Here is a 16279-nt window from a genome sequence, read left to right as displayed (position 1 = left end):
TCATACCTTTCAGCAGTGCCAAGAAGTCACCGCTGTCCTTCACATAAGAGGGGATATGACCCAAAATTGGTCTTAGAAGCCAGTCCAGATAGTGCGATAAAGGCTCCGTAAGAGAGCCAATACCAGCCACTATCGGACGGCCTGGTGGACTATCCATACTCTTATGTATTTTTGGTATGCAATACCAGTTGGGCTTAGTAGGGAAAGGGGGAATCAACTTGTCAGCCTATGAGCGGGACAGAAATCCCAGTCCCACATATCTGTCCAAGAACCGCACCAAAGATTTCTTGAACTCCTGAATAGGATTGGATAGGAGGGGAACATACGTAGACTTGTCTGCCAACTGTCTATTGCACTCCTGGATATAATCATGCCGGGTTAGGAGGACAACGATGCCCCCTTTATCCGCCTCTCGGAACACCGTGTCCTCCCAACCCTGCATGATACGTATCGCTGACAGCTCCTTCTGACTCAAGTTTTGAGTTGGTTCAGCGTATATTAAAGATTCCACATCTTTCAAGACTGCCTCCTGATACAGATCTATCAAATTTCCTGGCACCGTGGGGGGATAAAAATCAGACTTAACCCCTTTAGTAAACCTATCCGGTATCAAAGTGGTGTTGTTAACAGCTGGGCCAGTTACCAGGTGCGGTTCATTTAAACTGAGCAAAAACTCAGCATCCTGGACAACATCTGGATTGAAAGCCCCTGTAACATCAAACCGAGTAGTAGCCACACTGCATGGAATATGACCAGCCGGAACAGCTCCTGTTACATCAGGTGCTGTTTGAAAATGTCTGTACAGATGAATCTTCCTAATGGCCTTGAACAGATCAATTTTAAATTCTGCGAAATCAAAGCTTTCAGGGATGCAAAATTTGAAACCCTTGGTTAATACAGAGATCATGTCAGGGGTGAGAGTATGGGAGGTCAGGTTGATAATCGTATCAGTTGAGGATTTAGTTGAGAGCCTAATTCTTCCAAGTCACAGATTTCCTTTTGCGACCCTTGCCTCTTGCGCCTCTTCCTACCCCCCCATCGGATCCGTCTCCTAAAGGGGCGGTGGGTCTAGTGGCATTAGAGTTTGCTCCAGAGGGGCCTGGAACCACGTCCTCGGATCCACTAGATGCCGAGTCAGTGGTCCAGTACCCCCTGTTGGAATGTTGGAACCAAAACTGCCCCTCTTTTTTATATGGGATCTCTGTCTATAATTTCTGGCTCCATCTTTAGTCCAGCAGAAAATCTGTTTCTTTTCATAATCTTTTTTATCTCTCAGGAATTTCTCCCTTTTCTTATGCTTAATCTCTGTCTGTACGATTACCAACCGTTTATCCAGCCTCTGACAAAAAACATTCCAGTCATCAACAGACATCCGTGCACGGGTGTCTTGTTTCAATGTGTCCAATTCTACAGACAATGCAGCATAATTTTCTTTGTTCTTATCCAATACTAGATGCAGCAATTTTTTAGAACACTCTAATTGAATGTTTTCCCACTGCACAGTAAACGAGGGATCCTCCTGAAAATGGGAAAGAGTTTTGATAATACGGAGTCCACGTGGCACACGGTCACACTCAATATACGATTGAAGGGATTGAATAGTCCAAAATAATCTGACTTCTTTTTCTGCCAAAGTCTGTATTTGAAATTCCAGTGTTTTCACACCCAACACCTCAGTGTCCTTTTTAAAATTACAATCTCCAAAAAAGGAGCCAGCATCGGCACGTCCAGCCAACAAACCCGTAGTTGTAGATGGTGTATCACAACCGCCCTCCGTGAATAAAGATATCCAGCACAGCGGACGGAGTGCGTTTTTTTCTTGCTTTCACCTTACTATACTAACAAGTAACAATACCTATAACTGTGTTTGCTGAATTATGACCAGGCAATTAAAATTGGCATGAACCACTTTTTAGATAATTCACTTGCTACTTTTTTAGGCCAGGAACTAACGAGTAACAAGACCTATGACTGTGTTTGCATACTTTTCAGCAGCCAGTATTACATAACATTACTTATTTACATGCTTCACTGTCAACTCTTTAGCAGGCACTACAAGTACAAATAAAAGGAGAAGAAAAAGGAAAAGAAAGGCTCGTACCAAATTTGAAATTGGCAAACCCTTACCAACACATCTCCACTCATGGACGAATGGTCTGGCAAGTCCCTTTACAAATTACTAATCTAATTCAGAATTCCGTATTCTATCAATGATGGTAAAGTGTCATGGCAAAGATCCAGCAAAACAGGCCCAAGCCATGATACTACAACTGCCGTGTTCAGACGGTATGAGCTAGTAAAATAGTGTCTTTCTTTGTCCCAACATAACATTTCTCATTTTAACAAAAAATCTCTATTGTCATCTTATCCATCCACAAAAAAATGTCTCATTATCCTTCTGACTTGTCCAGGTAATTTTAAGCTAACTGCAGACAAGCAGTAATGTTGTAATTGCAATCCTCGATAACAAAAATGGACAAGGTTTAATATTTTGACTTGTTCATTTGATTCTTTATGTACTTTTAGAGCTAGTTTGAAAATCTGATGTAATTGGGTTAAATTTATGCAGAAATATGGAAAATGGTATAGATTGTGTACAGGAATATGGGGTAAAAATGTCTGCAAAAAATCTGTATGTAATGGCCAAAAAATGCACAAAAATGCTTTTGATGCCGTTTTGGTGTGGTTTTCTGTTAGTAGGTACAAATTTGGTGCTGAAATCCAGTGCAGACATTTCAGCACCAAATTTGCACCTCCTGGCAAAAAAACTTCACCGAAAAGGCGTCAAAACCATGTGTGTGAATTTTTTGGCCAAGAGATGCAGATTTGGTGCTGAAATTTTCACACCATATTCTTGCATTTAATCTACACCTCCTGGCAAAAAATCGCATCACTATTCCACCAAAACCACATGGTGTTTTGATGCATTTTTTTTGCCACTACAGTCATGGCCAAAAGTTTTGAGAATGCTACAAATATTAATTTTTACAAAATCTACTGCTTAAGTTTTTCTAATGGCAATTTGCATATACTCCAGAATGTCATAAAGAGTGATCAGCTTAACAGCAATTACTTGCAAAGTCAATATTGGCTAAGAAAATGAACTTTAACCCCCAAAACACATTTCAACATCATTGCATTCCTGCCTTAAAAGGAGAAGCTAACATTGTTTTAGTGATTGTTCCATTAACACAGGTGTGGGTGTTGATGAGGACAGGGCTGGCGATCAATCAGTCATGATTAAGTAAGAATGACACCACTGGACACTTTAAAAGGAGGCTGGTGCATGGTATCATTGTTTCTCTTCAGTTAACCATGGTTATCTCTATAGAAACACGTGCAGCCATCATTGCTCTGCACAAAAATGGCCTAACAGGGATGAGTATCGCAGCTACAAAGATTGCACCTCAGTCAACAATCTATTGCATCATCAAGAACTTCAAGGAGAGAGCTTCCATTGTTGCCAAAAAGGCTCCAGGGCGCCCAAGAAGGACCAGCCAACACCATGAGCGTATCTTAAAACTGTTTCAGCTGCGGGATCGGACTACCAGCAGTGCCGAGCTAGCTCAGCAATGGCAGCAGGCTGGTGTGAGTGCTTCTGCACGCACTGTGAGGCGGAGACTCTTTGAGCAAGGCCTGGTTTCAAGGAGGGCAGCAAAGAAGCCACTTCTCTCCAGAAAAAACATCAGGGACCGACTGATATTCTGCAAAAGGTACAGGGAGTGGACTGCTGAGGACTGTAGTAAAGTCATTTTCTCAGATGAATCCCCTTTTCGATTGTTTGGGACATCTGGAAAACAGCTTATTAGGAGAAGAAGAGGTGAGCGCTACCACCAGTCTTGTCTCATGCCAACTATTAAGCATCCTGAAACGATTCATGTGTGGGGTTGCTTCTCAGCCAAGGGAATCGGCTCACTCACAGTCTTGCCTAAAAACACAGCCATGAATAAAGAATGGTACCAGAATGTCCTCCAAGAGCAACTTCTCCCAACTGTCCAAGAGCAGTTTGGCGCCCAACAATGCCTTTTCCAGCATGATGGAGCACCTTTCCATAAAGCAAAGGTGATCACTAAATGGCTCATGGAACAAATCATAGAGATTTTGGGTCCATGGCCTGGAAACTCCCCAGATCTTAATCCCATTGAGAACTTTTGAGCAATCATCAAGAGACGGGTGGACAAACAAAAACCAACAAATCCTGACAAAATGCAAGCATTGCTTATGCAAGAATGGACAGCTATCAGTCAGGATTTGGTCCAGAAGTTGATTGAGAGCATGCCAGGGAGAATTGCAGAGGTCCTGAAAAAGAAGGGTCAACACTGCAAATATTGACTTGCTGCATTAACTCATTCTAACTGTCAATATAACCTTTTGGTACTCATAATATGATTGCAATTATATTTCTGTATGTGATGTAAACATCAGACAAACAAACCAGAGGGCAACAGATCATGTGAAAATATAATTTTGGTGTCATTCTCAAAACTTTTGGCCATGACTGTAGGTGTAGATTGGGTGCAGGAATATGGTGTAGAAATTTCAGCACCAAACCTGCAGCTCTTGGCAAAAAAATGTGGTTTTCTGTCAGGAGATGCAGTTCTGTGAACTCAGTGACCTCTCCTGGGATGTGACCCTGGGGTCACTTAGTTGAATGAGGTCACCTGAGGTCAAGTTACTTGTGGTCACAGGTGGAGTACCGTAGGAACCTCCAGCTGTAACCGCAAATAACTTGAGTGACGTCCCCACTCATTGCTGTGACTCTGTCTCTGGCTGAAGCTCACAACAGGCACTCATGTTCTATGCTTGCACACTGTGCCTTCAGTAATGTAGCAGAGACAGAACCGTTGTAGGACTTCATGTGAATGTTGTTGGACTTGGGTATTTTGGGGGTCAATAAAGGGGTGAAAGTGGGTAGTTGTTTTGTATTTTAATTCAAATGAAGGACTTTTTCTGTGTTTGTGTTTATTTTTTACTTTTAGAGAAGTAATGGGGGTCTCATAGAAGCCTCCCATTACTAATCTAGGGCTTAGTGGCAGCTGTCAGCTGTTATTAAACCCTTATTACCCAGATTGCCACTGCACCAGGGCATTCGGGATGAGCAGAATAAAGTTTTGGGATGGTCGCATCTAATGGATGTGACAATCCTGAGCGGCTGCAGGCTTCTATTTTATTTCATTCTATTATCATGGCTGGGTATCAACATTGTGAGGGATCGCATGTGTTTTTTTTTAAATTGTTTAAATAATTATATATAAAAGCCGCATGCACTCCCTCTTTGATGCACAGCCAAGATGAGCTTGTGGCTGGGGGCTGCAGCCTGTAGCTGTATGCTTTATCTGTGCTGAGTGTTATAATATGTGGGACCCTATGCTTTTTTATTTATTAATGTTTACAGCAATATACATACACAGACATTGTCTCTGACTGAAAGCAGTCAGACACACTGTCACACAGGGTGGGGGTACGTCTAACTGCAACCAATCAGAAATGTTGGGACTGCTTGTGGGTGGGAGAAGCAGTGCATATGCATGAGGTTAATGAGCAGCCTCAGAAATAGTGTTACAGCCGCACAACAACTGGTAAGTATAAAGCGTCTGTTCTAATCCTCCTATCCCTTTTACCACCATTTTTAAGCTTCTGATTTGGGCCCCCATAGACTTATATGGGGACTGGAATCTGGTCACATATCTGGGATCAATTCAGGGCCTGAACTAGATTTTTTTTAAAAACCCGGTTGGACCCACAAGACACACTTTTCCTCCTGAAAATTTGGGTGGAAAGTGAGGGGTGCGCCTTATAATCTGAACGTAGCTTACCAGGGTGATGGATAGGGGTCGCAAGGGGCCGGGGGAATGCTGTGGCAGCTGTGCAGGGGCTGTGGTGGCTGGGCTGGTATGGGGTCTGCAGAGGCTGGTGCTGGGGCGGCTGTGCAGTGTAAGCAGCTGCTGTGTGGGGCCTCTGGCTGCTGCAGAGGCTATGCGGAGTCTGCGTGTGGTCTCCAGTGGCTAGTGCTGGGGCTGCTGTGCAGGGTCTCCGGCAGTTTTACTGGCGCTGCGGGTCGGGAGGTGAGGGCTTCAAATAATCCCACCCGGAGTCGGCGCGTGCACTGTTGGAGCTCTCGGCTCAAGCTCTTAACTGCGCAGGCGCCGCCTCTGGTCCATTGTTCTCCCTCAAGTAGAGTTCAGGAAAATGGTGCCCAGAGGTGGCGCTTGTGCAGATGAGATCTCGGCATGCTGTTGAGCCTAGAGCTCAATCTGCACTGACTCTGGGTGCCATTTGTTTGAAGCCCTCACCATCTGCAGTCGCCATAGCAGCAGCCGCCACAGCACAAGCCCCAGCACAGCTGACCCAGCATGGCAGCACCAGCCTACACCGCACCCTGAGCCCCAGCCTCCGCCGCAGCAGCAGTCACCACACCCCGAGCCCAAGCACAACTGCCACAGCATGGCAACAACAGCCTCCACCGCAGCTCGAGCCCCAGCCTCCACCAAAGCTCTAGCCTCCGCTGAAGCCCCAGCCTCCACCACAGCCCCAGCCACCGCTGCAGCCTCAGCATCCGCCGCAGCCTCAGACTCCGCCGCAGCCCCAGCCTCCACCACTGCACCAGCACAGCTTCCTCCACCACTGCTACTGCCCCCTCTGGTAAGACACCACCAGATTACAAGACGGACCCCATTTTTTTTTACCTTTTCTTGCTCTGAACTTGAGGTGCGTCTTATAAAACGAAAAATACAGCAATTATGATAGTAACAGAGACTACAATTCACAAAATCAGACAATCACAAAAGATTCAAACTAGATATTGGACAATGAAAATGGGTAAGTTGGAAGTATATTCTCAAGCCACAGACATGTTGAATGAATTCCGGTTATTGTCCTATTTATCTTAAATCCATGTGCTTGTTGACAAAACCATCTTATTCTGATATATGAACTTGAAAGACCACAGCAAAAAAATCTGTCATATGTAAAAATACCTTAACATGTGAAGAAAAGATACTTTCACATTGGCCACTAGCAAGTGGAACTATCATTAGTAAGAATGCTAGTTTCAGATTACTGGCCTACATAAACAATGCAGTCATCAGTGACGAACAAGCAACTGCTCGTCTGCTGGTTGCATCTTTTATGTCACCTAAAAATCAGTTGTAGATTCGGACAGTGAGGTCTCAACATGACAACTGTATTAATGATCGTATGAAACAATATGGTTCCTATTGACCTGTGTGAAAGGGACTTCAAATCAGCCCAAAATATCCTATTCTATTGCTTATCACTCAGGACTTATTAGATAAAAATCTGCCTGTACTAATGGATCCTAACACGTGAACACAATTTAACAGTCTAATTGCATTGTTCATCTGGACAGTACAGAGACTAAGAATTATTCCGACATACTTTATAAAATTCAGATTTTACCTTAAAGTGGACTGGTCCATATGTTCTGAACCTCTTTATCAACCCAAAACAAATATTATTTTATTGTAAATCTGTTATTTTCAAAAGCAAAAAAGAGTCATACATAGATGCACTCTGGCATGATTAGAATGCAGTTCACGCTTTCACCGGGTTGAAATCATGCCAGTAACTAGCAATTATATTGTGATTTTAAAGCAGCAGCTTGTTGATCTCCTTCAAAAGTGAACATACTGCATTGCATATCGATGATGAACCTATCTATACATTTTTACTTTCACACAATGTCACAGAGAAAATCCTGAAGAAGCTACAATTTATTGTGCCTTTCTATCCTTGAATGCTGATTTTATACTGCATCGGTAATAACTATACAAAAATAATCTTGCCTTAAATAGCTTGTACACTCAAGGTTGAAAACAACTTCAGGGCCGTGTTAGGAACCTAGCTGGAATACTGCAGAGGATTTTGTACATATTTCAGATGTGCAGTCAAATACTTTAAATTCAGTATTTTCCTGTGTTATACCAAAGTTACTTTTAATTAGAATGACAGAGCTTAAAGATAGAATGTGAAAATGCTTCTAGAATATGTTTTTATTATTGACATTTTCTGCACCTCAAGGGTTTGTCTAATGTGCACAAAATATCTGTACAAACATTTGACTACAAATAGGCCTTTTTCCATGGCATTACAAACAATATTTTTTCACATGTGCTGTCTTCCTTAAATAATTTAATCATTCTTTAGAGTAATGGAAATATGTATCTAAAAGCCCAGAAACTGCTAATCTTGGTGAAACGACAATGAGAAAGTCCCGCTCGCCCACTTCCGCTTCCCCTTAATATAAAAATAGACAAAATATTGTTGGCAAGATGACATCAGCAGCTATATTTTTACCCCTTCACGACCAAGGATGTACCTGTAGATCCTTGGTCATGTCCCTGACTTTGATGCGAGCTTACGCACTGGGCTTTTCCTGGACTTGTTGGCTGATCTGATCAGTTGACATGCGCAGCTAAAAGGTACGGGTGGATCGGAGATCCACCTGCACCTGTTAACTAGATAGATAGAGCTGTCAAACTCTGACAGAGTGATCTAACACGCGCTGGTGAGGAGCGCACCATTCCCCACTCCCATCGGCGGCCCCATTATGCATATCATGGGGTGCCAATAGGTTGCCATGGCAGCGACTGGGGTCAACTGACGACCCCTGCTACTGTCATGACGAAGTTCCTGTGAATGCAGGCTGAGTGCTGTCATTCACAGAAGATCAGCATTTTTGGTGTTCAGAGGGGTGCTGAAGCCTTTCTGACAACAGCAGAAGTGATCGCACAGTGCATGGCTCATGTTCCCTATGAGGACAAGTAAAAAAAAGAACATTTTTAACAATATGTAAAAATTTAAACACAAAAGTTCAAATCATCCCTCTTTTGCCCCATTGAAAATGAAACACAAAAAAATTACACATTTGGTATCGCTGAGTTCAGAAATGCACTATCAAAATATAAAATAAAATAATCCGATCGGTAAACTGCATAGCGGAAAAAAATTAAATAAAAATGCCAAAATTATGGTTACAGTAAAATTAGATCAAAACATTTCATCTACCCATAAATAGTATAATTAAGAAATAGAACGCTACGGATCTTGGAAAATGGCGACAAAAGCGCTATACTTTTTTTGACAAATTTATGGTTTTTTTTCACTATTTAAATAATAAAAAAAAATACATGTTTGGAATCTACAAACTCGTACTGACCTGTGGAATCATAATGCAAAGTCAGGTTTACCATATGGTGAACATGGTAAATAAAAAAACAAAACAATTGTGGAATTGCACTTTTTTTGCAATTTCGCCACATTTGTAATTTTTTCCCATTTTGCAGTATACTATATGGTTGTCATGCTGTACAATGGCTAATAAGACGTAGTACAGAGCATTCCCACTAGGTGGCAGTAGAGTAGTGAAGGAGAGACAAAGAAACACTGGAGGAAAAGGCAGAAAAACGAAAAGGCAGTTGAAGTACAGCAGAATAACTTCGGCAGTCAGTAAACAGGCGACCGACCATGGGGAAATAGAGTAGTCAAACAGTCAGTGTCTAGCCAGGAGAATCAAGTCACAACAAAGCGAGGATCAATATCAAAGTCAGAAAACAGAACAGAGTTGGAAGTCGGGAGATCAGGTATGCAGAGGGAAACATAAACAACAGAAAGGGGAGGGAAATCAGGGACCGGAACAGGCACATGAATGGGGGAGGGTCAAAGTCAGGACACAGTAGCAGGGAGGCAGAACAGATCGGGAACACTCACCAGAGCCAGTATACAAGCTGCAAGGCAGAAATATCACTGGCACTGAGCCATAGGTAGGGAGGCAATATATAGCGTCCTGGGATCCAGAACGAGGCAAGGGAAGTTAACCCCTGACATGACCAGGCCAGAGATGGGTGTAACCAGCAGCAGGGAAAATCCGACCTGGATCATGACAATGGTAAAATGAATCATCTAATGCAAAAGTACAACTCATCCTGCAAAAAAACAAACCCTCATATGACTATCTTGATAAAAATAAGTTATGGTTCTTGGAACAAGGGGAGGAAAAAATGAAAACTAAAAATGGAAAATCACCAGCAGGTGAAGGGGTTTAAGGGTTGTTCCCATCTCCCAGATCCTATCCCAATATGTAGTGAGTGTAATAATAATAAAATTAGCAATTACCTCCAATTAGAGATGTAGTATAGTTCTCCTGATCAGTTATGTGGTTTTCCTCATGTGCAAGGCATTGCAGTAGCTTTAGTATCCATGGTTACCATCATGATCAACTGCAATGGTCTGCACATGAGGTAGGCAACATAGGTAATCAGGAGAACAACACTGCATTTCTAATTGGAAGCATTTGCTAATAATATTATAGCTACAAGATATTGGGATAGGATCTTTGAGATGTGAAACCCTTTTAAGTCTATTTCCAGCATTACAGTAACTTGCAGACCATGGGCAATGTTAATTTGACACTGTGCATTATTGTATGTTGGACTCTGAAGCGCTCCAGCATTTCAGAAGAAACAGTTGAAAAACTGACTGGGGACCATGCTTCTTGGATGACTAGCAAAAAAAAACCAGTCCCTATCGGCTTCTCCACACCCCACTCCCTTTGAATGGCAGGTATCTCACTATACAAACACATAGGAGAAAACTTACAGTCCAGGAGACTGGGGTGGGGAGAAACTGCCAGAGAGACGGCCAGTAGATGAACAATCCAAGAAGTTTTTAAAGTATGTTTTTGTAACGCCCCTGTAAACGGGTCGTTACAGGGTATTAAATGTTACCCCATTTTTTCCCGGGCAGGAGGAAGAAGAGACCCCACAACACACACTCACATCACACTGGCAGGAAGGAGTTAATAGCTTTTGCAGCATGAAGTTTTGAGTCCATGACTCATCCTGTCTCGTTAATGAGCAGGTGGCTGGACACAGGCAGGTCCCCATGACAACCAAGGGGAGGGGGGCCTGAATAGGAGTGAGTTTAGTGCAGAACACACAGAAAGTTGGGCAGAATGTCAGAGGCTGCAGAAGCGTGCAGACTTGCACAGGACAGCTCCTGTTGAGGAGATGCCACGAGACCAGGGCTGATAACACCTAGAGGAGGGGAATGGAGCTAAGAACTGGGGTTCCCTGGAGAAAGTTGTACCCGGTGGCGCTTGTGTTAGGTCCGCTACCGGGGATAAGAGAGACAGAGAGGCGGCGAGTTCCCAAGATGCTCTATGCCACGGGGACGGCACTAACGCACCGAAAGGGAGAGACACCCAGAACACCTCACCGGACCCCCCTTCCTCCTACCTGCCCAGGACTGACCAAAGGCTACAGGCGGCGAGGACCAGCACCCGGGTGCGATGTGGAACGGACTTTAAATAAAAAACAACTGGAACCGCACTCCGTGACTGCTGTGAGTAATGCCGCCGCCCTGTGCCCCCGGTGTCCTTGAGGACTGTTGCCCTGGGTCTCAATAACCTCCCGGGGCTCCCCCGCTCCACCCGTGGGGAGCGATTCCATCCGGCTGCCCGTAACACCTGCCCCGGAGAGAGACTGAGCAGCGGCGGCTGAATACCTGGCCGCAAACCACGGGTGGCGCTGCAAGCATCCCCCGTTCCCGTCCCATACCGTTTCCTGGGGGAGAGCGATGGCAAGCTCCCCAGGAACCCCGTTACCCTCCTTCCATCCCCCCTTGTAACACCGGACTGACGGTCAGACTTTCCTTTTATTGAAACCCGCCGGGGGTCACGGAAGCTGGGTCGGGCCACTCACAGCCTCTCCCCGAATACCACCGGCCCGGTGACCGTGCGAGCCCTGCAAGCCCCGGCGCGGGCGTTTCATTTTCTCTGAAATATCACAGCATTTCAGCATAATAACTATAATCTTATTTTTATAGTGCAAATATATTCAATAGCAATTCACAGTTCAGAGGGTACATGTGCAAACAATATAAAAACATTTTATGTTAATACATAATAGCTCGCAAACTTACGATCTATAAGGAAAGTAGAGAAGGTCTTGTATGGTTTAACCATCTTTATAATATACACTGGCATTCAAGTAAATATTCATGAACCAGACATTAGCCAGTACCTTTATAAGTATACATATGATGATATCAAGCTATTGTGTGCATTCTGGATGTGGAAACAGAATAAAGAAGGGGATAGATTCTTACAAAAATTTAGAGTGAATAGGGAGCAGTTGCATTTGTGTGGTGATGTGACCATACAGTCTATCTTAAATCTGTGGACACTGGGAAATAACTTTGTTGTCTGGGGTAATGTGCTTCAGAGAACAGAGCTGCACAAGAAAAGTCTTCGAGATGGGGGTAGAAGGTTCAAATTATGGAGGATGTTAATATTAGATTACTATTTTTATTTTTAAAGCACCATAAACACCAGAGTGCTGTGCATTTTTTTAAATATATCATATATAAAACATACATAAAATACAACAAACAACTTAAGTCCAATGTCACACTTGCGAGTGAGTCATGTGAGAATTTAGTCTCATCACCCGCCACGGCCTGCCACTGTCCAGACGGGAGCTGCATATATTTCTATGCAACCGCATGATCCTTTCCGGAGAGTGCCAAGCCGTGTCGGGTGATGCAATGCGAGTTACTCACAAGTGTAACACCAACCTGACAGTAACAAACTGACACAGAATATAAAATGTAAAACTGTCAGATATTGGGGAAGGAGACAGCACGTCGGAAGCAGATCTGATGGTATTGAGGTGGCATTGAGTTTATTGCAGGTTGTAGGGTTTCCTGAAGAGATGAGTTTTCAGGCTGCAGCTGAAGGTCTCAATTGTGGAGACAATCATACATATTGAATCACTGAACTTGGAATCAGGGATGGTCAGGAGAAATCTTGAAGGCATTGGGTGAGAAACAGATGAGAGCAAAGGAATTAGTGTGGAAATGTATGGGAAAATAAATAATCAACAGATTTGTAGGTCAGGGATAGTGATTATTATATATGCATTTAAACTGGTAAACTATTTCAATATAATTGTAAATTCCCCCTCCTATGGAGTGCCCCCTTCTCTATTTAAATATTGCGCCACTCCACCATTGTTGCTGTTGGTTTTGCATGTGCATTGCTACACTGATAATGTCTTCATTAAAATGGCGCCTAAGTTCAGGCATGTACATACCATGACCTCCGCCAGCATTTTATTGAAGACACTGTGAAGAAGACTTTAAGCAGCATCGGCACATGGGCAGATTTTTTTTTTTTTTCAAATCTGCGAATACTCAGTCTTCTCGACAGTGTCTTCAATAAAATGTCACAGGAAATACTCGCATGCACGGAATATGTTGCCATTTTAATGAAGACATCATTACCGTGGCAATGCACATGTGCCAAAAACAGCAGCGATGGTGGAGTAGTACGATATTTAACCCTAGAAAGCGCAACCATAGAAAACAAGTAACCTAGCAGGCCTGTGAGGCCCCAGGCATGCGTACCAGGGTTAAATAAAGAATAGGGTGCACACCATAGAGGATGCAGGAGGAGGAATTTACAGTGAGGACTTGACCCACAAAGGCCAGCCCAGATGCACATGCAAAACAAAAATGCAATGTACGTATTTCTGGAACTTTGATTACAGATATTTCAGCAATCAAGCATCTGAACTTTGAACAAAAGGAATGCTAAGATTCTTCATCCTGATGCCAGTATGGCATTGCCTTTACTTTATATAGCAAAATCCCGATAGTTGGTTTTCTTGAAGAGGTTTAATCCTGAAAGTAAAACACCTTCCTTGTGTATAAAAAGTGTAAGGGTATGGATGAAGATGTAATATTAATCTGACTCATTATTATAGACTCTGTTGGAGCAGGTTTTATGCAGGAAGCCCACTGTTTGCTTATTTTGTTACCTTTTTAAGATGCAAGAATGAAGAAACAAAAAAACAAAAAAAAAAACAAAAGTAATGAAACTAAATAATAAGAAAACATTGACACATTTTAAGAAGGAAAACACCAAACAACATTTGGCCAAGTTACTTTAGAAATTTACAACAGCTCTAGGTGTTTCTAGCAAATCAAACTGAGACTTCAAGAACAATGTGTTCCTTAGGCTAGCCCCAAGCATAATGAGTCAATCCACCTGTTGACTTACTTTGCAAGATGCAAAAGACCCAAAACATATCCTATACTGTAATTATGTTAGGTTGTCTTCACATTCACGAGTCGTGTTACTCTTAAATTTCATGAAAAATTATCCACCAACCTTCAAACATCAAAAGAAGTGTCATCAGAAAATAACCTACTTTTAAACCAGATTTTCATGCTAATTGCATTTTTTAAAACAATAGTAATGTTTCATTTTTACTTTTCATATTACAACTTGTGTTAAAAAAGACTATTCTAAACTTCCTGCTCTTACAGGAAATCATCACATACTGTATATTCACAGGAACAGACTGACTCCAATGTTATCTTTGTATTAAAGCATCTACTTAACATGTGCAATGATCATTTTAAAGGGGGCGGGGACTGTGCTTTGACATCACTAATTGAGAATGATGGAACCTACAGTGCCTACAAGTAGTCTTCAACCCCCTGCAGATTTAGCAGGTTTGATAAGATGCAAATAAGTTAGAGCCTGCAAACTTCAAACAAGAGCAGGATTTATTAACAGATGCATAAATCTTACAAACCAACAAGTTATGTTGCTCAGTTAAATTTTTATAAATTTTCAACATAAAAGTGTGGGTCAATTATTATTCAACCCCTAGGTTTAATATTTTGTGGAATAACCCTTGTTTGCAATTACAGCTAATAATCGTCTTTTATAAGACCTGATCAGGCTGGCACAGGGCTCTGGAGTTATCTTGGCCCACTCCTCCATGCAGATTTTCTCCAAGTTACCTAGGTTCTTTGGGTGTCTCATGTGGACTTTAATCTTGAGCTCCTTCCACAAGTTTTCAATTGGGTTAAGGTCAGGAGACTGACTAGGCCACTGCAACACCTTGATTTTTTCCCTCTTGAACCAGGCCTTGGTTTTCTTGGCTGTGTGCTTTGGGTCGTTGTCTTGTTGGAAGATGAAATGACGACCCATCTTAAGATCCTTGATGGAGGAGCGGAGGTTCTTGGCCAAAATCTCCAGATAGGCCATGCTATCCATCTTCCCATGGATGCGGACCAGATGGCCAGACCCCTTGGCTGAGAAACAGCCCCACAGAATGATGCTGCCACCACCATGCTTGACTGTAGGGATGGTATTCTTGGGGTCGTATGCAGTGCCATCCAGTCTCCAAACGTCACGTGTGTGGTTGGCACCAAAGATCTCGATCTTGGTCTCATCAGACCATAGAACCTTGAACCAGTCTGTCTCAGAGTCCTCCAAGTGATCATGAGCAAACTGTAGACGAGCCTTGACATTACGCTTTGAAAGTAAAGGTACCTTACGGGCTTCTCTGACTTATCGTATTGACTGAAACCAATGTCCCCACTGCCATGAGATCTTCCCAGAGCTCCTTCCTTGTTGTCCTTGGGTTAGCCTTGACTCTTCGGACAAGCCTGGCCTCAGCACGGGTGGAAACTTTCAAAGGCTGTCCAGGCCGTGGAAGGCTAACAGTAGTTCCATAAGCCTTCCACTTCCGGATGATGCTCCCAACAGTGGAGACAGGTAGGCCCAACTCCTTGGAAAGGGTTTTGTACCCCTTGCCAGCCTTGTGACCCTCCACGATCTTGTCTCTGATGGCCTTGGAATGCTCCTTTGTCTTTCCCATGTTGACCAAGTATGAGTGCTGTTCACAAGTTTGGGGAGGGTCTTAATTAGTCAGAAAAGGCTGGAAAAAGATAATTAATCCAAACATGTGAAGCTCATTGTTCTTTGTGCCTGAAATACTTTTTAATACTTTAGGGGAACCAAACAGAATTCTGGTGGATTGAGGGGTTGAATAATAAATGACCCTCTGAATAAACGTTTCACAATTTAAAAAAAAAAAAAAAAAAAAAAGAAATAACATTCTTTTTTGCTGCAGTGCATTTCACACTTCCAGGCTGATCTACAGTCCAAATGTCACAATGCCAAGTTAATTCCGAATGTGTAAGGGTACCTTCACACTTAGCGATGCAGCAGCGATCCGACCAGCGATCTGACCTGGTCAGGATCGCTGCTGCATCGCTACATGGTCGCTGGTGAGCTGTCAAACAGGCAGATCTCACCAGCGACCAGTGAACAGCCCCCAGCCAGCAGCGACGTGCAAGCGACGCTGCGCTTGCACGGAGCCGCCGTCTGGAAGCTGCGGAGACTAGTAACTAAGGTAAACATCGGGTATGGTTACCCGATGTTTACATTAGTTACCAGCGC

At 43.1% G+C, this 16279-nt stretch overlaps 1 protein-coding gene across 6 annotated transcripts in view; it reads right to left on the bottom strand.

Annotated features, from left to right (window-relative positions):
• Positions 1 to 16279, bottom strand: part of TENM2 (teneurin transmembrane protein 2) — a 4009156-nt gene that overhangs the window by 3557570 nt on the left and 435307 nt on the right. The window lies entirely within an intron of this gene.

The sequence above is a fragment of the Anomaloglossus baeobatrachus genome, chromosome 4 (genome assembly GCF_048569485.1).
Source record: "Anomaloglossus baeobatrachus isolate aAnoBae1 chromosome 4, aAnoBae1.hap1, whole genome shotgun sequence".
In the NCBI taxonomy this organism is placed as follows: domain Eukaryota; kingdom Metazoa; phylum Chordata; class Amphibia; order Anura; family Aromobatidae; genus Anomaloglossus; species Anomaloglossus baeobatrachus.
The sequence above is the reverse complement of the archived record's forward strand: the minus strand, read 5'-3'. Positions and strand labels throughout refer to the sequence as shown.